This window comes from Malus sylvestris, chromosome 1, assembly GCF_916048215.2.
Source record: "Malus sylvestris chromosome 1, drMalSylv7.2, whole genome shotgun sequence".
NCBI classification, from domain to species: domain Eukaryota; kingdom Viridiplantae; phylum Streptophyta; class Magnoliopsida; order Rosales; family Rosaceae; genus Malus; species Malus sylvestris.
In genome coordinates, this window is record NC_062260.1 from 3,842,553 (window position 1) to 3,859,169 (window position 16,617).

The 16,617-nt window shown below is 38.9% G+C and overlaps 1 long non-coding RNA gene across 1 annotated transcript; it reads right to left on the reverse strand.

Annotated features, from left to right (window-relative positions):
* Positions 1-3,947: 3,947 nt before the first annotated feature.
* Positions 3,948-13,794, reverse strand: LOC126623660 (uncharacterized). Its single transcript, XR_007623832.1, has 2 exons — positions 13,030-13,794; positions 3,948-4,601 (listed from the first exon to the last, which is right to left on the reverse strand). It is a non-coding gene; the product is annotated as an uncharacterized LOC126623660 (long non-coding RNA).
* Between the last annotated feature and the right edge of the window lie 2,823 nt (positions 13,795-16,617).

The window sequence follows — 16,617 nt, forward strand, 5'->3', positions numbered from 1 at the left end:
ATTGAAGGAAAGGAAAGATAGGCAATGGAGATGAGGAATAAAGGAGAGAAAGGAGGGGCGGAATGCCCAATCAGACAGAAGAGACAGAGAGAGTGACTAATGAGGGAGAGAAGAAATGAGGGGAAAGAAGAAGGAAGAGGTGCACCGGATCACCTTGATTCGTTTCTAACCCACCAACCCGGTCCTATCCCCTCGATCCGATGTTCGTTTAAGGTGATTTTGGTGTCTAAGGAAAGCTCTCATCGAGCCCAACATCTTTGTTATATTAGAATTCTAGATTTCTAACTCAAATTCACAAATCGAAGCCACAAACCCATAAGGGCATCAGGCGGTTTTAACCTTTTTCTGGTGGCTTGATCATGCATATATTTCATGCATTTATACCATCCATTTCTATTGTATTTGTGATGTTTTTGTGTTAAAATTGTGGCATTGTACTTTACCTTGTGTTAATGTGCAGTTAATTTTGTTTTAGGATCAATTTCAAGCAAAATGAAGAAAAAAGAAATAAAAAAATGATAGCTGAAGAAAGCAGTGGGAGACACAGCAAGGAGGAAGACACGGACTGGTGGAATAAAAAGAAGGCAGAAAATAAAGAGGATGGCAGACAAGAAAAAGAAAAGAAGGAATAAAAAAAGATTATGAAAGAAGAATAAGAGGAGAGACTGACGGGCAGACTAAAGGAGAAGAATAAAAAGGCTGCTTGTGCAGCGTGATCCTGGGGAGAAGAGAGCAGGCCGTGGGTAGCTGGGGAGAAACAAAAGCTTGCTTTGCTGCCTTGTGCAGCGAGAGATCAGAAAGCTGCAGCTTGGCAGCGTGCGGGATAAAGAAAAGGAAGCAGCAAAGCTGCCTACATGAGCGCCAGCACAGAAGCAACACAGCTGCCTTCTCTCTCGGTTAAATCTTTTCAAACTGATATTTTACTATTGGTTTAATTTTTTAATAATGTGTAACTAAATTTATTTTGGCTAGAGGTTAATTCAAAGCCATGAATATATTTGTAATATGAATTGATTACCTTCAGTTGTGATTTCTGAGTTGTGATTTAATTTGCTTAACTGCTTGATTGATAGCTTATTTTTGTATGTCGATTAAGAATGCATACTTAATTTACATGCATGAATTTGACGCTAGAATATAAGGGAGTTTCATCTAATCGTTATGAACTTATATTCACAAGTAGTGAAGGTTGCTAGTCACAATCACGTTAAGTGAATTCTTGGCATAAGTTTCATGCAAATCATAGTAACGAGTGCCTCGTCAATGCTTATGTTTTTCATAGAACTTAATGATTCTTGCTTGTATCTCTATGATGCAATTCATGTAGGGAACTTGTAGGGAATGTTTTGGGTTGTCGTATGCAATCATCCAACCCAATAACTTGTGGAAAAACTGAGGGTTAATTAGTGCAATTCACGGTTAATTTGGGGCGTTGAGATTTACAATTTATTGAAAGAACAACTGAAAATCAATTTAGGTTGCATATGTGTCATGTGTGGAGAAAAACCCTCTAGCTAGTCCGTCACCTATCCTTTCACCTTAATTTCATGCTTTTGTCAATTCTGTAATTTATTTAAATTTAATTTACTTCTCGTCAAAACCAAACCCCCCCATTATTAAATTATATTATTTAGTTAGTTTTCATTGTTGTTAGTCTTTTAATTCAATTTCCGTCCATTTCAGTTCCTAGTGTCTAATTTGATTGTTTTCATTATTTTGAGTCATTCTAAGTGTGTTTCGAGTTATTAGAGTTTTTAGCCTAGTTTTGTGTCCTTGAGTCTTGTTTAATAATTCTAAATTAATTTAGAATAGATTAGCAATCCCTCCTAATCCCCGGCCTAGAACGATACCCTACTTACATACTTTACTACAATTGATAAAAAGAGGGTTTAATTTGTGTGTTTAGTTATTTTACGCATCAAATTTTGGCGCCGTTGCCGGGGATTAGCAACTTTGCTAATCCCTTTATTTTTGTTTTTGTTTATGTTTATATTGGTGTTTGTGTATTTTACTTTTGATATTTGATTTATTTTTCTTTCTTTGATTTTAGGTACAAATGGAGCAAGACATGGCACTTGCGACCATTCAAGCTCAATTGGCACAGCTCACTGCTCAATTGACTCATAATGCCGAACGGACCACAATGCCAAGTGTCCCTACATTTGATGTGCCCTATGGGCAAGGATATCAAAGTCCTCAATTTTCTGCAAATGAAGATGTTTGGGGATATCAAGGCCATAACCAATCAAGGGGCAACATGTTTTCCAAAGCTTGCAATTCAGATTGGAGAGGTAATTCAGATTATATGTGGGATGAACCTCAACAATTTCAACAAGGTGGATATTGCCAGCAAGACGAGTTCTATTCAAGACCTATGCAGCCACCACATCATCCTCCACAACAATTCCAATCAAATCAAAGTATGCCCGTGAATTATAATGAAATTCTTGAAGGACTAATTTCTTTGACGCAGGGTTCACAAAAAGAAGAACAATTGCCGCCATCAGAAGAGTTCTATCAGTGGCCATATGAACCGTCACAGCCACCACAACAATCAACCCAATTCAATTCAGGTACGTCCTTGGATAATGATACACTTAATAAGTTACTCACCTCTTTGAATCAGGGAGTAGAAAATCAAAACCAGGAGATGCAAGACCGAGTCAAAAGAGTGGACGAATTGGATATGCAAGTTGGGCAGATTGTGGAATTCATGGCACAGATTCGAGATCAAAGTGAACTTTCCAACTCAAACATTGCAAATTCAAAGGCAGAAAGTGAAATCGATGAAGCCATCACTTTGGAAGGTGACATGAAGGATGAAGCTGTCCCAGAACCATCCAAACACAGCCTGAACATGGATGAATTGCTGCTGTAAGCAGAAGAGGAAAAGGACGACCTGGGCAGTTTAGAAGAATTCTTGCTGCAAGCTCCTCAAATCCCTATGTCATCCAACTCAGGTGAGGAAGTTCTAAATTCACTTCATTCTAACATTATTCCACCGAATGTCCTTTGTCCTTGCAGGTTTTTGATTCCAAATATCAAAGAGAGTGAAAAAGACATTTGATGTGAAAAATAAGTTAACACACAAATTAAACCCTCTTTTTGACAATTGTAGTAAAGTATGTAAGTAGGGATCGTTCTAAACCGGGGATTAGGAGGGCTTGCTAAAACCTCTAAACTAACTCAAAAACATAAAAACAAAGTTAAAAACGTTTGAATAGACTTAAAGAACTCAAAACAGGTTCACAAGACTCAAAATAACTTAAAGACACTCAAAACTGCCTAAAAACACAAACTAGGCAGTTTCTGACTCTAGCACAACTTTGGACGAAATTTGGGTTTTGACTTGACTCAAAACACTCTAAAACACAAACAAACAAATTTTAAACACTTTGAAACAAGAAAGTAAAAGGGGGATTTTAGTTTTGATGAATTTGAAACAAACAAACAAGTTATAAAACTAGGAAGATTGTAAAACAAATTTAAGAAATAAGATGATGGATGGATTAGTTAGAGGTCCGTTCTTCACACATGACACACTTGTATATGAATTGATTTCCAATTGCTTTTCAATAAACTATGATGCTCAACACCCCAGATTAATTAGGTACGCTTAAATTAATCCTCAGATTTTCCTAATTTCATTGAATTGGATGATTGCATACAACAACCCAAAGCATTCCCCACAAGTTCCCTACATGAATTGCATAATAGAGATACAAGCAAGAATCATTAAGTTCTATAAAAATCATAAGCATTGACGAAACACTTGTAACTATGAATTGCATGAAACTTATGCCAAGAATTCAATTAACGCGATTGTGATAAACAACCTTCACTACTTATGAATATAAATTTGTAACGATTAGGTGAAACTCATTTATATTCTAGCATCTAATTCATGCATGAAAACTAAGTATGCATCCTTAATAAACATACAAGAATTAGTTATGAATAAAATAGATAATTGAATTGCAAACACAACTTATCAAATCACAATTGGAAGAAATCAATTTAAATCTCAAGCATGTTCATGGCTTCAAACTTCCCCCTAACTAAATAGGGGTTTAGCCACTCATACTTACAAAGCAAAGATAAACAAATTTAAACATTGAAAACAAAAGAAAGAAAACACCTAAAAACGCTCCAACAATCCAATTTGAATGGCAAGCACGTCCAAGATCCTTCTTCTTCTCTTTGTAGCGGCACAAGGTGTGGTTTGATGGATGAGTGGTAAATTATGGTGGTGGATGGATATAGGTGGGTTATGGTGAAGGGTGGATGGGTGGATTGTGTTCTCTTTGGTTTTCTTCCCTTGTTATGGTGAAGGGTGGATGTATTTATAGGCTAGGGAGAGGACCACTCCATTTCCTTTGCATGTGAGCTTGTGTGGGTGTGTGTTGGCATGTTTCCTCTTTACATTTACACACACATGCTTCATCATTTCAACCACAAATCAACCCATTTTATGCCCATGTGTGTGTGTTTCCTTTGCCCATGTGTGTGTGTTTTTCCTTGCATTTGTACACACATGTTCTTCATTATTTCAGCCAACAATCCACCCATTTTCTGCCCATGTCAAACCGTCCATGCCTTGCCTTTCTCTTTGTGTATGTGCTGTCCACGTTTCTGAACCTTTCAGTGTTACAATGCCCATAACTTCTTCTAGAAAAATGATATTAACAATCCGTAAATTGTTCCAGAAAGTAGACATCCGTAGCTTTCCACGAATATAAGGCTCATTTTCTAATTCATTCTGAGCTGTTCGTAACATGCTTCCAAAGTCAGCTAATCTGCACAGGCAGTTTTGACGAATTTGTTGGTTGTCCATGTTTCTCTTTTGCACATGCCTTTCTTGCTGTTTTCTTCTTTGCATGTGTGTGTTGTCATCTTTGTTTCTCCTTTGCACATGACATGTGCTGTCCATGTTTAGATCCCCTTTGCATTTACACACACATGCTTCATCATTTCAATCACAAAACACACACAATTCCTTCACCTTTGCCATGAGTTTTGTCTTCACTTTGCATGTGGGCTTCTTTGCATGTGGTTTCTCCCTCTCTTGCCTTGAGTTTGCATGTGGGCTTCTTTGCATGTGTTTATCCTTGCAATTACACACACACACTTGCACACACAAAAGCCCAAAACGTCCATCCTCATGTCTCCATGTTTGCACCATCCAATCTTAGCCCAAAAATGCTCCAAAATGCTCCAAAATGCATCTTCTTGCATCCTTGGCCCATAGAACCTACAAACACACAAAAATGGCTTAAACTACTAACATAACTAAGAACTAAGAACATAAATGCACGAAAACAAACATACTAAGTCGCATAAATATGCTCCTATCAAATTCCCCCACACTTAGCTTTTGCTAGTCCTCGAGCAAAACAAAGAAACAAAACATAAGAACAAAACAAAACCTAAACCTTCCAACATTTACCTTAGGGATTTTCAATGCAACATGACATGCAAAAGATCATCATAACCACATATTTTGGCCTTCCCTACCCTTGAGCACATACTTAATCATAGTCACCACATACTAGTTCACATATAACCAATTAAAACTATGTTTTGAATGTAGTAACATGCCTTAGAGAATCTGCTCAATTCCTTACAAGATACACTTTTATTTTCACTCCGATTTTCTGACTACACACCCTACACTAGGTGTATGTGAGAAGATTGATGTAAACATGAAAACGAACACTCACATATGTTTATAGCAAAGAAAGCAATTTCTGGAGTTATTAAGCATGTATAGATATGATCTCATGACTGGAATGCTACTACTTAGATGCGAGAACCAGGGACACCATATGCTCGTACCAATCCCAAACTCCACATATTGAAACGCATAACACTCAAGATTGAAGTTAAGGGTTGTAACGGGGTTAGGGGTGATTGGCTAACAATGAAAGGTAAGGAAACAAACATTTTTAAAGCATAATAAGCAAAGTAATGAAATTGATGCTTAGAATTCCCTTTGAATGCAGCAACTAACTTTAAACACAATGGGGTTATTCATTCAACTTTTTAGGGCCGATTTCAACTATAAACAACACTTGTGAGTCTTTCCTCACTTATTTCCAACTCTTTTTCTTTTTTTTTTCTTTTTCTTTTCTAACCCGTGCCTTATTACTTTCTTTTGGCACACAAAACACAAAAATCTCATTCCCCCATACTTGTTTTCTGCATAAAAACAATCAAAAGGAATTCATTTTAAGTCATGCTTCATTATGCTTTAAAAACAAGGGTATGGATAGTCCTAATTTAGGCTAGGTAAGGGAAATGTGGTTTAACAAAGAAAACAGGCTAAACAAGGCTCAACGGGGTTAAACTTAAACAAATATGCACGGGATAAGCTTTTTGGCTCTAGTTCACTACACAACTTCATCTTGAATATGTGTTATGCAAATCAATGTCATGCTTTGAATGGAACGGGCATAAGTTCTAGTATTTGGAACTAAATGATGAAACGCCTTCTAAGTAGCAACCAAGCAAAGAATGATGAGATCATGCAACGACTTTAGAAAACAAAAATGCACAGATTAATAACTCTCCAAAGAACGTATTAGGCTCAAGTCTCTCAAGGTTGTAGTGTTAGTTTGAGTTCCTTCCTTCAAGCATGTTACAAAAACTGATTTTTTTTCTTTGTGATTACATGTGAATTCGTAAACTATAACTATAACCAAGCATAAATCAAGAGCATATCAAACTTCCATCCATGTTTATAACTTTCTTTAACAGTCATGCAATTAACAAACCAAATCCTCATTATTGTGTTGGAAGGTACCCTAAGACACAAACAAACACACAAAAACAACTCTTTTTGGCTTTTTCAAAACAATTTTTTTTCAAACTTTTGTCAAATTTTCGGATTTTTATGTCAAAACATACTAACATGCTTAAAAACACACTAAAAACACTTAAAACAGCAAGAAACAACATTGTAAGTGATAGGTACCAAATCCCACGAAAATCATGCAACAGCAACTTGTTTACCCCCCCCACACTTAAATCTAACATTGTCCTCAATGTTTCAAACATAAACTCACACAAAAGCAAACAAACAAACAACGAGGAAACATGATAAACATGGCAAAGTAAAAGCAACAGAGAGGAGGGTTAAAGAACGCAAACACCTGGTTTTGGAGTCGGAAATTCCTAGGTCTTCTTTATTTCCATGGGTTGCCTCCATCACTAATGAGAACTCTAGGCATGCCAAACCTAGCAAAGATATTAGTTTTCACAAAATCTGCAACAACCTTTGAATCGTTAGTCCGGGTGGCTTTGGCTTCCACCCATTTGGAAACATAATCAACAGCTAGCAAGATATAAGTGAAACCAAAAGATGGAGGGAAATGATCCATGAAATCTATACCCCAATGTCAGAAAACACTATAATAAAAATAAAATAAATAAATAATAAGAAACAAAATAAAGCAATTGGACTGAAAACTTCCCTAGTTGCAGTAAAACCAAGCGATGACCCCCCAAGCTAAAATTCTGTAATCAACTTCAAGGGTGGAAATAACCAAAAGTTCCTGCAAAGAAAAGAAATAATTCAGTTAAGTAACGCAAGAATTGCAAACGAAAAATTAAAAATCACGATAAAAGACAATGAATAGAACTAATAAGTGATCATTGGTCGTGCTTGTTGCCTTTCCACAGCTTTCCTCTTGAACTGGGTGACACTTAGCTTTTTACTTGCAAGTGATGATTTGATGATATTGTACGGCGAAGCTTTGCTCTTTGGGAATGTTGCAGTTCCCTATTTGTTCTCCAAGCAGATGTGGCAGCTTCTCTAGTTCCTCAGCTCGGACTCCTTCCGCTGGGATGATTGTGCAAGCTGCATTCTTCTCTGCTTGTTTCTTCTGTACGTTGTCTCCACATGCTGTTGGTATCATTTTCGCTCGCCTTATCTGTTCTTCAGGTAGATGTGGCAGCTTCTTTGGAAGTACATCAGCAGTGGAAGACGAGTACTCGAGAGCAATTTCTCCATGTCCTGCAGGTTAGAACAAAGACAAGGAAAAGGACATGGAGAATGCATGATATGAGATACTCTTGCTTTCAACCTTTATGATATGAAATACTTTTGCTCTGGATGGGTTGTTTGCAGCGGTATCCCAGGGAATGAGGAATACAGTGTGACTCGAGAGGGTTCTTTGGGAATGCATTCTCGGAGATGAAGAAGTGCTGAGAGGGTGTGCCTTTGCTGTGGAAGGCGAAGGTAAATACTTATAGGACTTTTCTTCACAACCGGAACTATTCTCTCACTCATTGTCGGCAGCCGGTGGATGGATGAATAGTACAAATTACGCGCTTTCTGACAAAGCTGCCCGTAATTTCCGCAAAGCAGATTCCTCATTGATATCTGGAATCGGCGCTTCGAGCTCTGAGCATCGTCGATTGTAGAGGTAGCATGTGACACGTGCGGATAAATCTGGAAAAAAAAAATTGCCCGTGGGTTGAAGCCCAGCTTTTGAGAAAGCTAGCGTGTCTTTGACTGTTGAATTTCCCTCTTCGATTTCTGAATTGGTGCTTCGACAAACTACCCGAGATTTTCGCAAAGCAATTTGCGTGTGACAAGTGACGACACGTCTGGATAAATTGATCTTTTGAAATCCGGGGTTCGGCTCGTGGTTTCTGAGCAAGCCCAGCCTTTAAGAAATGAAACGCCTCTTTCGAGAAAAGAATCCGACTTTTGAGAAAGGAAACTCCTCTTTTGAGAAAAGAATCAGGCGCTTGAGAACGGAGCCCCGACTCTTCGATTTGCGAGAGGACGCTTCTTCAATTTCTGAGGAGCGCCTCTTTGATTTCTTCTTTTTATAGAGGTGTTAATTTTGTTCCACAACACACTTGAGCTCCCTCTTGTAAACACTCCCTTCTTGCAATTTCCAAAATCTTAATCTGTCCAATCTCTTCTTTCTCAACACCTTCAGAAAATGTCTGGCCCTTCTGATCGTCGTTTTGACTTGAACATTGGTGAAGAGGCAGCTCCGCCTTCACAAGACAACATATGGCGCCCATCTTTCATATCCCCTACTGGTCCTCTCACCGTTGGGGATTCGGTGATGAAAAATGACATGACCGCTGCGGTGGTGGCCCGGAACCTTGTCACCCCCAGAGATAACAGACTGCTCGCTAGACGGTCTGATGAATTGGCGGTTAAGGAGTCTCTGGCTCTTAGCGTGCAGTGTGCGGGTTCTGTGTCCAACATGGCCCAACGCCTATTTGCTCGAACCCGGCACGTTGAATCGTTGGTGGCTGAAATACAGAGTCTCAAAGAGGAGATTAGAGGACTCAAGCATGAAAATAAACAATTGCACAAGCTTGCACACAATTATGCCACAAACATGAAGAGGAAAATTGACCAGCTGCAGGAAAATGATGGTCAGATTTTACTTGATCACCGGAGGTTTGTGGGTTTGTTCCAACCGCATCTGCCTTCGTCTTCTGGGGCGGCACCGCGTAGTGAAGCTCCAACTGATCAACCTCTGATACCTCCTCCTTCCGTGGCCCCGCCGACTGCTGAAGCACCGCCGACTACTGAAGCACCACCTGACCAATGAAAGCTATTAGTTCACACATCATTGTAAAATATTTTTAAGTTAATGTTTTTTTTTTTTTTTTTTTTAATTATATGTAAATTAATGTAGAAAGACTTTGGTTAACCTTCCCCCACACTTAAACTAAATAACACAAACTTACAGAAATTAACCAAATAACATAACTAACTTAAACAAAACAAAATGAAAGCAGTAAAGATAAGGGTGTAAGAATTCAAATCTGATTTGGTTAGCGATTCCAAAGTCTCCCTTCGTTGAATGCTTGGGTTGCCTCCCAAGAAGCACTTGATTTAACGTCTTTAGCCGGACGAATCTTTCCTTTAAACTCCCCTCGGCTCCAAAGCATGGAATTTATCTTTTAATGGGAGGTGATACTTGAAATGATTCGGCAATGGTTTAAATTCAAGAGTGGTTGCCTGAATCATCAAAATAAAAAAAATGTTAGTATAAATAAAAATTAAAATTGGAGAAGATGGCTTACTTTCTTTTTCCGACACAAACTCAATGACAAACACCACATTTTTGAACATTTCCGGGACTTTGAACTTGGCCAGGTTTACTATGATGGTTGTGGCTTGTCCCGTGTCATCAAACTCAACTGCTTTGGGCTTGATTGTCTCATGCACAGCCTCTTGGATGTATTCTTGATATGCTTCAACCACTTCATTTTCTTGAATCCCTTTTCTTGGTGTGCAAGGTTTTTTGAACATTTCAATACCATCGGGAACTTGTTTTGGTGCACCAAGAATTGGGATATCACTTTGCACTTTTGGAAGAGCTTCCACAATGTCTTTTTCACTCTCTTTGATATTTGGAATCAAAAACCTGCAAGGACAAAGGACATTCGGTGGAATAATGTTAGAATGAAGTGAATTTAGAACTTCCTCACCTGAGTTGGATGACATAGGGATTTGAGGAGCTTGCAGCAAGAATTCTTCTAAACTGCCCAGGTCGTCCTCCTCCTCTTCTGCTTGCAGCAGCAATTCATCCATGTTCGGGCTGTGTTTGGATGGTTCTGGGACAGCTTCATCCTTCATGTCACCTTCCAAAGTGATGGCTTCATCGATTTCACTTTCTGCCTTTGAATTTGCAATGTTTGAGTTGGAAAGTTCAGTTTGATCTCGAATCTGTGCCATGAATTCCACAATCTGCCCAACTTGTATATCTAATTCGTCCAATCTTTTGACTCGGTCTTGCATCTCCTGGTTTTGATTTTCTACTCCCTGATTCAAAGAGGTGAGTAACTTATTAAGTGTATCATTATCCAAGGATGTACCTGAATTGAATTGGGTTGATTGTTGTGGTGGGTGTGACGGTTCATATGGCCATTGATAGAACTCTTCCGATGGCGGCAATTGTTCTTCTTTTCGTAAACCCTGCGCCACAGAAATTAGTCCTTCAAGAATTTCATTATAATTCATGGGCATACTTTGATTTGATTGGAATTGTTGTGGGGAATGTTGTGGTGGCTGCATAGGTCTTGAATAGAACTCGTCTTGTTGCCAATATCCACCTTGTTGAAATTGTTGAGGTTCATCCCATATATAATCTGAATTACCTCTCCAATCTGAATTGTAAGCGTTGGAAAATATGTTGCCCCTTGATTGGTTATGGCCTTGATATCCCCAAACATCTTTATTTGCAGAAAATTGAGGACTTTGATATCCTTGCCCATAGGGCACATCAAGTGTAGGGACACTTGACATTGTGGTCCGTTCGGCATTATGAGTCAATTGAGCAGTGAGCTGTGCCAATTGAGCTTGAATGGTTGCAAGTGTCATGTCTTGCTCCATTTGTACCTAAAATCAAGGAAAGAAAAATAAATCAAATATCAAAAGTAAAATACACAAACACCAATATAAACATAAACAAAAACAAAAATAAAGGGATTAGCAAAGTTGCTAATCCCCGGCAACGGCGCCAAAATTTGATGCGTAAAATTACTTGACACACAAATTAAACCCTCTTTTTGACAATTGTAGTAAAGTATGTAAGTAGGGATCGTTCTAAACCGGGGATTAGGAGGGCTTGCTAAAACCTCTAAACTAACTCAAAAACATAAAAACAAAGTTAAAAACGTTTGAATAGACTTAAAGAACTCAAAACAGGTTCACAAGACTCAAAATAACTTAAAGACACTCAAAACTGCCTAAAAACACAAACTAGGCAGTTTCTGACTCTAGCACAACTTTGGACGAAATTTGGGTTTTGACTTGACTCAAAACACTCTAAAACACAAACAAACAAATTTTAAACACTTTGAAACAAGAAAGTAAAAGGGGGATTTTAGTTTTGATGAATTTGAAACAAACAAACAAGTTATAAAACTAGGAAGATTGTAAAACAAATTTAAGAAATAAGATGATGGATGGATTAGTTAGAGGTCCGTTCTTCACACATGACACACTTGTATATGAATTGATTTCCAATTGCTTTTCAATAAACTATGATGCTCAACACCCCAGATTAATTAGGTACGCTTAAATTAATCCTCAGATTTTCCTAATTTCATTGAATTGGATGATTGCATACAACAACCCAAAGCATTCCCCACAAGTTCCCTACATGAATTGCATAATAGAGATACAAGCAAGAATCATTAAGTTCTATAAAAATCATAAGCATTGACGAAACACTTGTAACTATGAATTGCATGAAACTTATGCCAAGAATTCAATTAACGCGATTGTGATAAACAACCTTCACTACTTATGAATATAAATTTGTAACGATTAGGTGAAACTCATTTATATTCTAGCATCTAATTCATGCATGAAAACTAAGTATGCATCCTTAATAAACATACAAGAATTAGTTATGAATAAAATAGATAATTGAATTGCAAACACAACTTATCAAATCACAATTGGAAGAAATCAATTTAAATCTCAAGCATGTTCATGGCTTCAAACTTCCCCCTAACTAAATAGGGGTTTAGCCACTCATACTTACAAAGCAAAGATAAACAAATTTAAACATTGAAAACAAAAGAAAGAAAACACCTAAAAACGCTCCAACAATCCAATTTGAATGGCAAGCACGTCCAAGATCCTTCTTCTTCTCTTTGTAGCGGCACAAGGTGTGGTTTGATGGATGAGTGGTAAATTATGGTGGTGGATGGATATAGGTGGGTTATGGTGAAGGGTGGATGGGTGGATTGTGTTCTCTTTGGTTTTCTTCCCTTGTTATGGTGAAGGGTGGATGTATTTATAGGCTAGGGAGAGGACCACTCCATTTCCTTTGCATGTGAGCTTGTGTGGGTGTGTGTTGGCATGTTTCCTCTTTACATTTACACACACATGCTTCATCATTTCAACCACAAATCAACCCATTTTATGCCCATGTGTGTGTGTTTCCTTTGCCCATGTGTGTGTGTTTTTCCTTGCATTTGTACACACATGTTCTTCATTATTTCAGCCAACAATCCACCCATTTTCTGCCCATGTCAAACCGTCCATGCCTTGCCTTTCTCTTTGTGTATGTGCTGTCCACGTTTCTGAACCTTTCAGTGTTACAATGCCCATAACTTCTTCTAGAAAAATGATATTAACAATCCGTAAATTGCTCCAGAAAGTAGACATCCGTAGCTTTCCACGAATATAAGGCTCATTTTCTAATTCATTCTGAGCTGTTCGTAACATGCTTCCAAAGTCAGCTAATCTGCACAGGCAGTTTTGACGAATTTGTTGGTTGTCCATGTTTCTCTTTTGCACATGCCTTTCTTGCTGTTTTCTTCTTTGCATGTGTGTGTTGTCATCTTTGTTTCTCCTTTGCACATGACATGTGCTGTCCATGTTTAGATCCCCTTTGCATTTACACACACATGCTTCATCATTTCAATCACAAAACACACACAATTCCTTCACCTTTGCCATGAGTTTTGTCTTCACTTTGCATGTGGGCTTCTTTGCATGTGGTTTCTCCCTCTCTTGCCTTGAGTTTGCATGTGGGCTTCTTTGCATGTGTTTATCCTTGCAATTACACACACACACTTGCACACACAAAAGCCCAAAACGTCCATCCTCATGTCTCCATGTTTGCACCATCCAATCTTAGCCCAAAAATGCTCCAAAATGCTCCAAAATGCATCTTCTTGCATCCTTGGCCCATAGAACCTACAAACACACAAAAATGGCTTAAACTACTAACATAACTAAGAACTAAGAACATAAATGCACGAAAACAAACATACTAAGTCGCATAAATATGCTCCTATCAACATTGTGGAAGCTCTTCCAAAGGTGCAAAGTGATATCCCAATTCTTGGTGCACCAAAACAAGTTCCCGATGGTATTGAAACGTTCAAAGAACCTTGCACACCAAGAAAAGGGATTCAAGAAAATGAAGTGGTTGAAGCATATCAAGAATACATCCAAGAGGCTGTGCATGAGACAATCAAGCCCAAAGCAGTTGAGTTTGATGACACGGGACAAGCCACAACCATCATAGTAAACCTGGCCAAGTTCAAAGTCCCGGAAATGTTCAAAGATGTGGTGTTTGTCATTGAGTTTGTGTCGGAAAAAGAAAGTAAGCCATCTTCTCCAATTTTAATTTTAATTTATACTAACATGTTTCTGATTTTGATGATTCAGGCACCCACTCTTGAATTTAAACCATTGCCGAATCATTTCAAGTATCACCTCCCATTAAAAGATAAATTCCATGCTTTGGAGCCAAGGGGAGTTTAAAGGAAATATTCGTCAGGCTAAAGACGTTAAATCAAGCGCTTCTTGGGAGGCAACCCAAGCATTCAACGAAGGGAGACTTTGGAATCGCTAACCAAATCAGATTTGCATTCTTACACCCTTATCTTTACTGCTTTCATTTTGTTTTATTTAGTTAGTTGTGTTATTTGGTTGATTTCTGTGAGTTTGTGTTATTTAGTTTAAGTGTGGGGGAAGGTTAAACAAAGTCTTTTTACATTAATTTACATATTTAAAAAAAAAAAAAACATAAAAGTAAAAATATTTTACAATGATGTGTAAGCTAATAGCATTCATTGGTCAGGTGGTGCTTCAGTAGTCGGCGGAGCTTCAGCAGTCGGCGGGGCCACGGAAGGAGGAGGTATCGGAGGTTGATCAGTTGGAGCTTCACTACGCGGTGCCGCCTCAGAAAACGAAGGCAGATGCGGTTGGAACAAACCCACAAACCTCCGGTCATCAAGTAAAATCTGACCATCATTTTCCTGCAGCTGGTCAATTTTCCTCTTCATGTTTGTGGCATAATTGTGTGCCAGCTTGTGCAATTGTTTATTTTCATGCTTGAGTCCTCTAATCTCCTCTTTGAGACTCTGTATTTCAGCCACCAACGATTCAACGTGACGGGTTCGAGCAAATAGGCGTTGGGCCATGTTGGACACAGAACCCGCACACTGCACGCTAAGAGCCAGAGACTCCTTAACCGCCAATTCATCAGACCGTCTAGCGAGCAGTCTGTTATCTCTGGGGGTGACAAGGTTCCGGGCCACCACCGCAGCGGTCATGTCATTTTTCATCACCGAATCCCCAACGGTGAGAGGACCAGTAGGGGATATGAGGGACGGGCGCCATATGTTGTCTGGAGAAGGAGGGGCTGCTCCTTCATCAAGGTTCAAGTCAAAACGACGGTCGGAAGGGCCAGACATTTTTCAGAGGTGGTGAAGAAAGAAGAGAGTCGGAATGATCAAGATTAAAAAAAACTGCAAGAATGGAGTGTTTACAAGAGGGAGCTCAAGTGTGTTGTGGAACAAAATTAACGCCTCTATAAAAAGAAGAAATCAAAGAGGCGCTCCTCAGAAATCGAAGAAGCGTCCTCTCGCAAATCGAAGAGTCGGGGCTCCTTTCTCAAAAGCCGGATTCTTTTCTCAAAAGAGGCGTTGCATTTCTTAAAAGCTGGGCTTGCTCAGAAACCACGAGCCGAACCCCGGATTTCAAAAGATCAATTTGTCCAGACGTGTCGTCACTCGTCACATGCAACTTGCAGCTTTGCGGAAATTACGGGCAGCTTTGTCAGAAAGCGGGTAATTTGTACTATTCATCCATCCACCGGCTGCCGACAATGAGTGAGAGAATAGTTCCGGTTGTGAAGAAAAGTCCTATAAGTATCTACCTTCGCCTTCCACAGCAAAGGCACACCCTCTCAGCACTTCTTCATCTCCGAGAATGTATTTCCAACACACCCTCTCGAGTCACTCAGTGTTCCTTATTCCTTGGGGTACCTCTGCAAACAACCCATCCAAAGCAAAAGTATTTCATATCATGAAGGTTGAAAGCAAGAGTATCTCATATCATGCTTTCTCCCTATCCTTTCTCCAGCCAGCTCTTGCTCTCGAGTACTCATCATCTTATGCCTTCGCTTTGTTTCTCACTTATAAGGGAAGTGAAGATGATACCTCGAAGCATGTGGAGACAACGTGCTGATTCATCCTCAACTAAGGACAAGGAGAAAGAGAGCAAGAGGTGGGCACTTGGAAAGATTGAAGAAAGAAACAGACCAACACCTTTACCTCGTGCCTGCTCGTCGTGCAGAAGAAACAAGCAGAGAAGAATGCAGCTTGCACAATCATCCCAGCGGAAGGAGTCTGAGATGAAGAACTAGAGAAGCTGCCACATCTGCTTGGAGAACAAATAAGGAATTGCAACATTGCTAAAGAGCAAAGCCTCGCCGTACAATATCATCAAATCATCACTTGCAAGTAAAAAGCTAAGTGTCACCCCGTTCAAGAGGAAAGCTGTGGAAAGTCAACAAGCACGACCAATGATCACTTATTAGTTCTATTCATTGTCTTTTATCGTGATTTTCAATTTTACATTTTCTTGCGTTACTTAACTGAATTATTTCTTTTCTTTGCAGGAACTTTTGGTTCTTTCCACCCTTGAAGTTGATTGCATAATTTTAGCTTGGGGGGTCATCGCTTGGTTTTACTGCAAACTAGGGAAGTTTTCAGTCCAATTGCTTTATTTTGTTTCTTATTATTCATTTATTTTATTTTTATTTGCATTATAGTGTTTTCTGACATTGGGGACAATGTCCAGTTTAAGTTTAGAGGTAAAGAGTATAA